This window comes from Hipposideros armiger, unplaced genomic scaffold, assembly GCF_001890085.2.
Source record: "Hipposideros armiger isolate ML-2016 unplaced genomic scaffold, ASM189008v1 scaffold_537, whole genome shotgun sequence".
Classification (NCBI taxonomy): Eukaryota; Metazoa; Chordata; class Mammalia; order Chiroptera; family Hipposideridae; genus Hipposideros; species Hipposideros armiger.
Genome location: NW_017731887.1, coordinates 281,139 through 288,533, shown reverse-complemented (window position 1 = coordinate 288,533; position 7,395 = coordinate 281,139).

Here is a 7,395-nt window from a genome sequence, read left to right as displayed (position 1 = left end):
CCAAAATGTTTAAATGTTATATTTTCTATCTCTGAGTTTACAATGTTAAAGAAAATTAAAACTGTGTAAATGTAATCAAAGTGAGTCAGGGAATCCCTTTAATCCACTGGAAAAAAAATTACTGTGAGACAACGAAATATATAACGCAGGTTAAGGAATAGGAAAAAAAATTGAAACATAACTGCCACTTGATTCACCTATTAGTGATTAAAAGACTGTATTGGCTACACTGTGAGGATGAATTAATGATCAAATAAGGATGTATATTATTATTTTCACAGTAGTTATACATGAAACTAATTAGTTATATACACACTTGTTAGTTTTGCAATCTCTCATAAAGTTTCCTAATGATTTTGCCTAGGCTTTCTCAAATGATTTTTTTCCAGTTTATTCAACATTTATTCAAAAACAATTTACTAAGAATCAAATATATGGTGATGGAAGGAGAACTGACTCTGGGTGGTGAAAACACAATGTGATATATGGATGATGTATTACAGAACTGTACACCTGAAACCTATGTAACTTTACTAACAATCGTCATCCCAATGAACTTTAATTTAAAAAAAATCAAATATTGTGTAAAGTTATGAATCAGCGAAATAAGAGAACAGACCTTCTCTCATGGTACTTATATCCAACATTGGGGATAAATAGTAAACAAATACTTGAATAAGTTTTTGTTTGTTTGTTTGTTTGTTGTTTTTAGTTCCAGGTGTATAAAATGACATAGTAATTAGATATTTCACACTAATATATCACATAGTAATAATCCCAACAAGTCTACTATAAATTTTAAATTTCAATAATGCTTAAGTGCAAATAGAGAATATGAAGTAAACAAGCCGATAATAAGATGATATATACCAAGCCCGGAGATGGGAGGAAATTGGTGGTAATGATGGTGGGAGAAGTGTCTCTCATGACACTAACATTTAAAGTGAGACACTGAAGGTCAGAATTCTAGCCAGATAGGTGAGATAGAAAAAGAGAAAAAAAAATATTTGGGCAAACAAATTTGCACAAATTTTATGTTTTGATTTAAATATCCAGAGTTAATAATAAAGTCACCATATTTGAATTAGATGATCACGGCTGATCATCCAGCCAGAGCCTTGGTTTCCATACAGGTAACTGAGTCTACCAGGTTTCTACTTGCATAGATACCCATTTCTATCTCTTAATAAGCACCATTAGGTAATTACCTAATTTTTTTATCTCAAGAAAATATATTTTAAAGACAATATTAAGTATTTTAACCCCAGGGGTGCCCACTATTGCTAGTTTACCTTTGAACTTTATCCCAGGGATTGAGAGTTTTAGATTAGAAAAAAAGTTTGTATAAAAAACAAAATGCCTTTTCAAATTAAGAAAGATCATGGGACACAATCAAATAATTTATTTTGGAATCCCACATCCATTTAAAAGAAAAATGCAGAAAGCAAAATATAAATTATTCATTTTTAATTACTAATAATTATGTTATTAAACTCTCCAAATGGTAATAAAAGCACATTGATTGTAATATTATATACAGTTTACCTTTATGTCTTTAGTTAATAATGTACATCAATTAAAGGATGAACTGAATATTGTAAAATTCCAGTATACTGTGAAGTTCCATTCTTCCCTTAGTAAGATCAACAGTAATCTAAAGTATTCAAAAATTACACACATCTCATCAATGAAAATTTTCATCGATATGACAAATTTATTCTCATTTTTTCTACAACCAAACCTAACTAACGTCATCTTAGAGTGTTTGGTCAACACTTTCCTCATTCTTTTTTATCAGGGGTTAAAAAAGACACACACATGATAATAATCACACTTTTCTAAAAATAAAAAAAAAAACACAAAAATGTACATTCTTGTATGTCTCTAGGATGGTTACTGGAAATCTTAAAAACCTTTTTTTAAAGCTACTATACACTAATAACAATAGTTAACAGTAAATTAATAAATACAGATTTATAACTTCTAAAATTTTTAATAATCAAGAACCAAATCACTTATAAAAAGCACAAAATTAGGTATCCATAATAGTAGAAACCAAAATATTTATTACACATTAAAAAGAAAGACATTCTTCTAAGCAACAAAGGCTCCCACCTAAAGATCAAAATACCATTCCAAAATATTATCAGATAGCCTAATAATTCACACATTTTATTCTAAGAAATCTATAAGTTGAAGTTAATAACTGCATTTAGCAAATTTGAAAAATATAAGGTTAATATTTTAAAAAATTCTTAAGAAAGAATTATAAATTAAAATTACCAGAAAGTAAAACAAAAACCCTCACAGATAAGTTCAAAAATACAAAATAACTGCACGAAAACTTAAAGAACATTGCTAAGATAAATGCAAGATGACCTAAATAAATAAAAGGAGATATATACCATGTATCAATTAAAAAAACAACTATTATTTAGATGTCCACGTTCCAAAATTGATCTTCATATATAGTCAGCAAAATTTGAGAAAAATGAATAGCAGAATTTCTGAGGAAATTTACTAGCTATTTCTAAAATGTACAGGAAAATGCAAAATATTAAAAATAGCCAAGACAATCTTGAACAAGAACAATGTTGGAGAACATACACTACCTTCTTTTAAGTCTTCCTATAATGTTACAGTAAACAAGAGCGTGTGGTGTTGGAGTAATAATAAACTAATTATTCTACCAAATACGAAATCTATCTAGAAATAGTTCTAGTTATATACAATCAATTGACTTATCACTAAAGGAACTAAAGCCACTGGATATGGAGAAGAGTTTTCAACAAGTGTCCAGTGACAGCTAGCTAGCCATGGGGGGAAGAGGGAAGCAACTTGTATTCATCCCTCACACCACACACAAGAAACTAATTTAAGATGAATTAAACATAAATGGAAATGCTAAAATTATAAAGTGTATCAAAATAACATGACAATATCTTTTCTATCTTTGTAGGCAAGATTTATTCATCTATAGAAAAGCAGGAATTACCCAGAAAGAGCTACCCAAAAGATTTTGCAAAAATAAGCTTCCCCAAAAAATAATAACATCTTCTGCTTATTGAAAATACCTTAAATAAAACTAACACTGACTGGGAGAATATGTATAAATAAATATATCAGATGAAGGACTTGTATCCAAAATCAATAAAGCATTTCTACAACATACAAACAAAAAACAAAACTCAGTTAAACAATGGCAAATGACATGAAAATTCTCTTTGCAGAAGAAAATGTACTTATGGCTAATAAACCCATGAAAAATTGTTTTGTACTTTAGTCATGAGAAAAATACAAAGTAAAACCAAAATGAGATACCACTGTGATGCAAAAAAAAAAAAAGAGTTCTTGTATTATTGCAGGAAAGAATTTAGGAACCTATCGAGTAGAGCAAGGATTAAACTTATTAAGAGAAAGGAAATAGTACACTCCCAAAATATTGGAAGTGGTCAGGCCAGGAGGAGGGCAACTGCCACAACGAAAAAAGAAGCAGGATTTTATTCCAATGAGGATACGAAATATTTGAGTTTTAGGGGCAGCATAGCAGGTAGTAGGCATTCTCAGTGGGTCCTTGCTGACCACTCCTTCCCATGGGGACGTGGGATTCCCTTGTTCTAACTTGGCCCTTGTGGGAACTGTCATGGAGACACAGGGGTTGGAGATTTTTTCCCTATTACACTATTATTACACTAACACTATTAATAATAGCGCTATACTCCATTACAATTAGCTATAGCTGCACCTTTTCCTAAAAATGACCTTATCTCCTTCCTTTGTTGACCCTTCCTTCTCCTTCCCTTCCTGACCTCTTTCTCCCACAACCCTATTCCTTTTGTCTATGATAACAACTACATACCCAATGAAGCAGCACAATCAAAAAGACTGATCTGGAGCTACTGAAACTCTCATACATCTGCTGGTGAATGTGGAAAATGATACACTTTCAAAATCCATATGAAATGTTTTCATAAAATTAAACAAACCCCTATCCTGTGAGTCAGAGATTTTATGTATACTATTTACAGGTACAAAAATATATGGGTAAGAAAGCACTTGTACATGGATTTCCTTAAGAACTTAATTGACAAAAGCCCAAACATCAAAATAATCTAAATGCCCATGAGCAGGAAAATGGATAAACAAATTTTGGTTTATCCATAGAATGGGATACTACTCAGCAACAAACAAACAAACAAACAAACAAACAAACAAACAAACAAACTCACTACTGATTGACAAACTATTTTTAACCTCCTAAGGGAAAGAAGCCAGACACAAATGTGTACATACAGTGTGATTCTATTTATATAAAGTTCTAAAACCAGCAAAACTACTACATGTTGAAAGAAATTTAAAAAGTGACAGCCTGTTGGGTATTAAATGGGAAAAGGGGTTAGGGTACTTTCTTTTAGTGAATGTCATGAGTGCATGTATTTGCAAACCCCAGATCAGTGCACTTAACTTTAAATTATACCTTAATATGATCATTAGATGGAAATAAATAAATATGAGAAATTAAAACAAGTCAAATGAAAGCTTACACATGATACTGGAGTTATACTTCACATTTGAATGATAAGTTGCATCTATTTATCAAGAAAAGATTATTTTATGTTTAGACATATAAAAAAGCAAATTTCAAATGATAAACCCATAACCAAGTAAGTCTTAAAAGTTTCTTTACCTATATTTAAATTCATACAGAGCTCCATTTGGATGGATATCAAGAAGCCTTTTCTTTTTATTCTTGGTTCCTTCTTTTTTTATGGCAATATAAATATTATTCATTTGTATTTAAAATTCTTGACAATGTAGCATCAACAATGTTTTCCTCTTGTTAATAGATCCTTTCTCAACTAGCAAACTTTTATGAATAATTATGTATAACTGTCTTACCAAAGACAACCTTTTATTGAAGGGTGAGAAGTATGATAGTAAAGAAGGTGATGAAAGTGGGTTGGGGAGAGAACACAAAACCCTTTCCTGATATACCTAACTTCAGATACCTCAGTAATAGTTTTTATCCTTAAGAAGCAAGGTATTTTAGGTGGCAAAGGGCCTTCAGAAAAAGATGCAGTAGGTTTCATAATCTTGGGCATCTCTTCTCTTCTGACTCAACTTTGTCTCTCCTGATATTACCAGAGAATGGGTTGTTGTAAATGTCACTGGAAGGAATTCAAGGATGTACCAAATAAGCAATGCAAACAAAGCCAAGCAAGGAAAGATTAAAAGAAAGGAAATAGTACACTCTTGAGATGGCATGAGTGCTAAAAGGCCCAGAAGTGCAACTGCACCAAAGAAAAAGAAAGCTTAGGATTTTATTTGAATAAGGACATGAAATATTCAAGTCTTAGGGCTGGTGTCATAGGTGTTCCCAGGCTGGTCCTTGCTGACCACTCCCGTTTCCATTGGGAGGAGGGATTTTTGTCCTTATTTGGCCCTTGTTAGAAGTGTCAGGGCAATGCAGGGGTTGGACATTTTTTCTTAGCTGTCATGCTGATAATATTATAATCAATGATAATCAGTTAAAGTTCACCTGAGGGGCAAGATGGTGTTCTGAATCTGCTCTTGGCCACTGGAATCCAATTCTGGCTGGTCTGGTAGCTGCACCTTTTCCTAAGGATGACCTCATCTCCTCCTTCCTTTGTCTCCCTGCACTTCCTCCTTTCCTTCCTCCTCCACTCTCCCCCGCAGCCCTGTTCTTTCTGCCTAAGGTAACACTAACATTTCACTTTTTCCTTCCTGGGATCCCAAGGGCAGCCAGTATGTGGCTGCTAGTCTCTGCTAAAGTGTCAGCTGTTAATTAAGATGATAACCGAAACCTAAGGTGTTAGCTGACAAAATTTAAGGTATCAGTACTCCTGAAAGATTTATACTTTAATAAGGAAATTTGAAAAACAAAATGTTCATTTGTCCTGTTCATTTTCAAGGCTCAGTCTTTAATACATTTTCCTTTATTCTGAGCATTCATGAAGAATATTTCAGTTCATGAAATTAGGGTGAAACAGCCATATTTGTAGCTAGATCGATCAGTTTCATCATCTCCCCCTTTCCGCACCTGTACTATTTATCAACAACATTCAAAGTAAAGCAGTAGGTGGCAAATAGATCTATGGACTATGTCACATAGAGGTACTTAGTCCATAGAGTCCATTATAGAGTTACTTATAATTGCCTTCATTTCCTTCAGCCAACGTTTTCAACCCTCAAAATGACCATTAGTTACCTTAATTGACATGGTAAACAAAGAATGACTATCCATAGGATCCTTAGCCTCTACCCATATGAATCAGATTTTAGCAATTCCTTAATCAAATCAAATATCACAAATTCTCAAGACAAGTATTTTATTGATTCCCTTAATAGCATTTATATATTTTCTAATTAATTACCTGCAAGGAAGGGAATATAATTACTTGAGTTCACAATGCCTTTGAGTATTTAAGAAGTCTGTTTCAAGAACCAGCCTCCTATGATTTCTGTACATTTTTATTTTAATAGTCTTATGTCTAAATAGCATCCCTTTACTAACTGTATAATTTCTCAAGTACTATATGTAAGAAGTTGATATACCACCTATGATTTTTCCTATCCAGATAAAGCATCCCTAAGATTTTCATGTAAAAAGATTTTTAGACAATTCATCATCATGCTCTCTTTCATGATAATTTAATTTTTTTCTGCTTTTAACTTATTTCCAGTTACCAATGTTGAGGGTCACTTATAATGATAAGATACATAGGACTGAATCATAACTATGTTTGCATGTTAATTAATAATTGGGAATCAACTGAATAGTTGGACTGTGAATACAGAGGCTTAATTTGGCATCAATACAAAAGGATGTACTAGATGCTGAAAATCAGAAGGCAATGCTAAGAGCCTAAGTGACAGTGTGACAAAGTAGAAATACAGGGGTGTAAATAGAGTTATGCTAATGGTAGAATCAATGCCATTAAGCAAATAATTAACTATAAGAGATTACAATGGATTCAAAAGTGAGAGTGTCTACGAGTATAGAAGTAGCAATAACTGAAATTGAAGGATAATTAGAACAAGTTTGGAACCAGATTAATTCAGATTGAAGTATGTGGAGTTTGAGCAACCTGAAAGATATTTATGAATATTCTGAAGAAAATATAAAATTTAAGATGATCTTTAGAGAGTATATATGCCTAGAGATTTATATTCTAGAATTCAAATGATTATAATTGAGAAGTGACCAAGATGATCTTAGCCAATTCAGACTGCCATTAGTCAAAATACCATAGACTGAATGGCTTAAACAATAAACATTTATCTCACAGTTCTGGAGGCTGGGAAGTCCAAGATCAAGGTATGGAAGATTTGGTGTCTGGTAAAAGGTTGCTTCCTGGTTTGCAGATGGCAGGT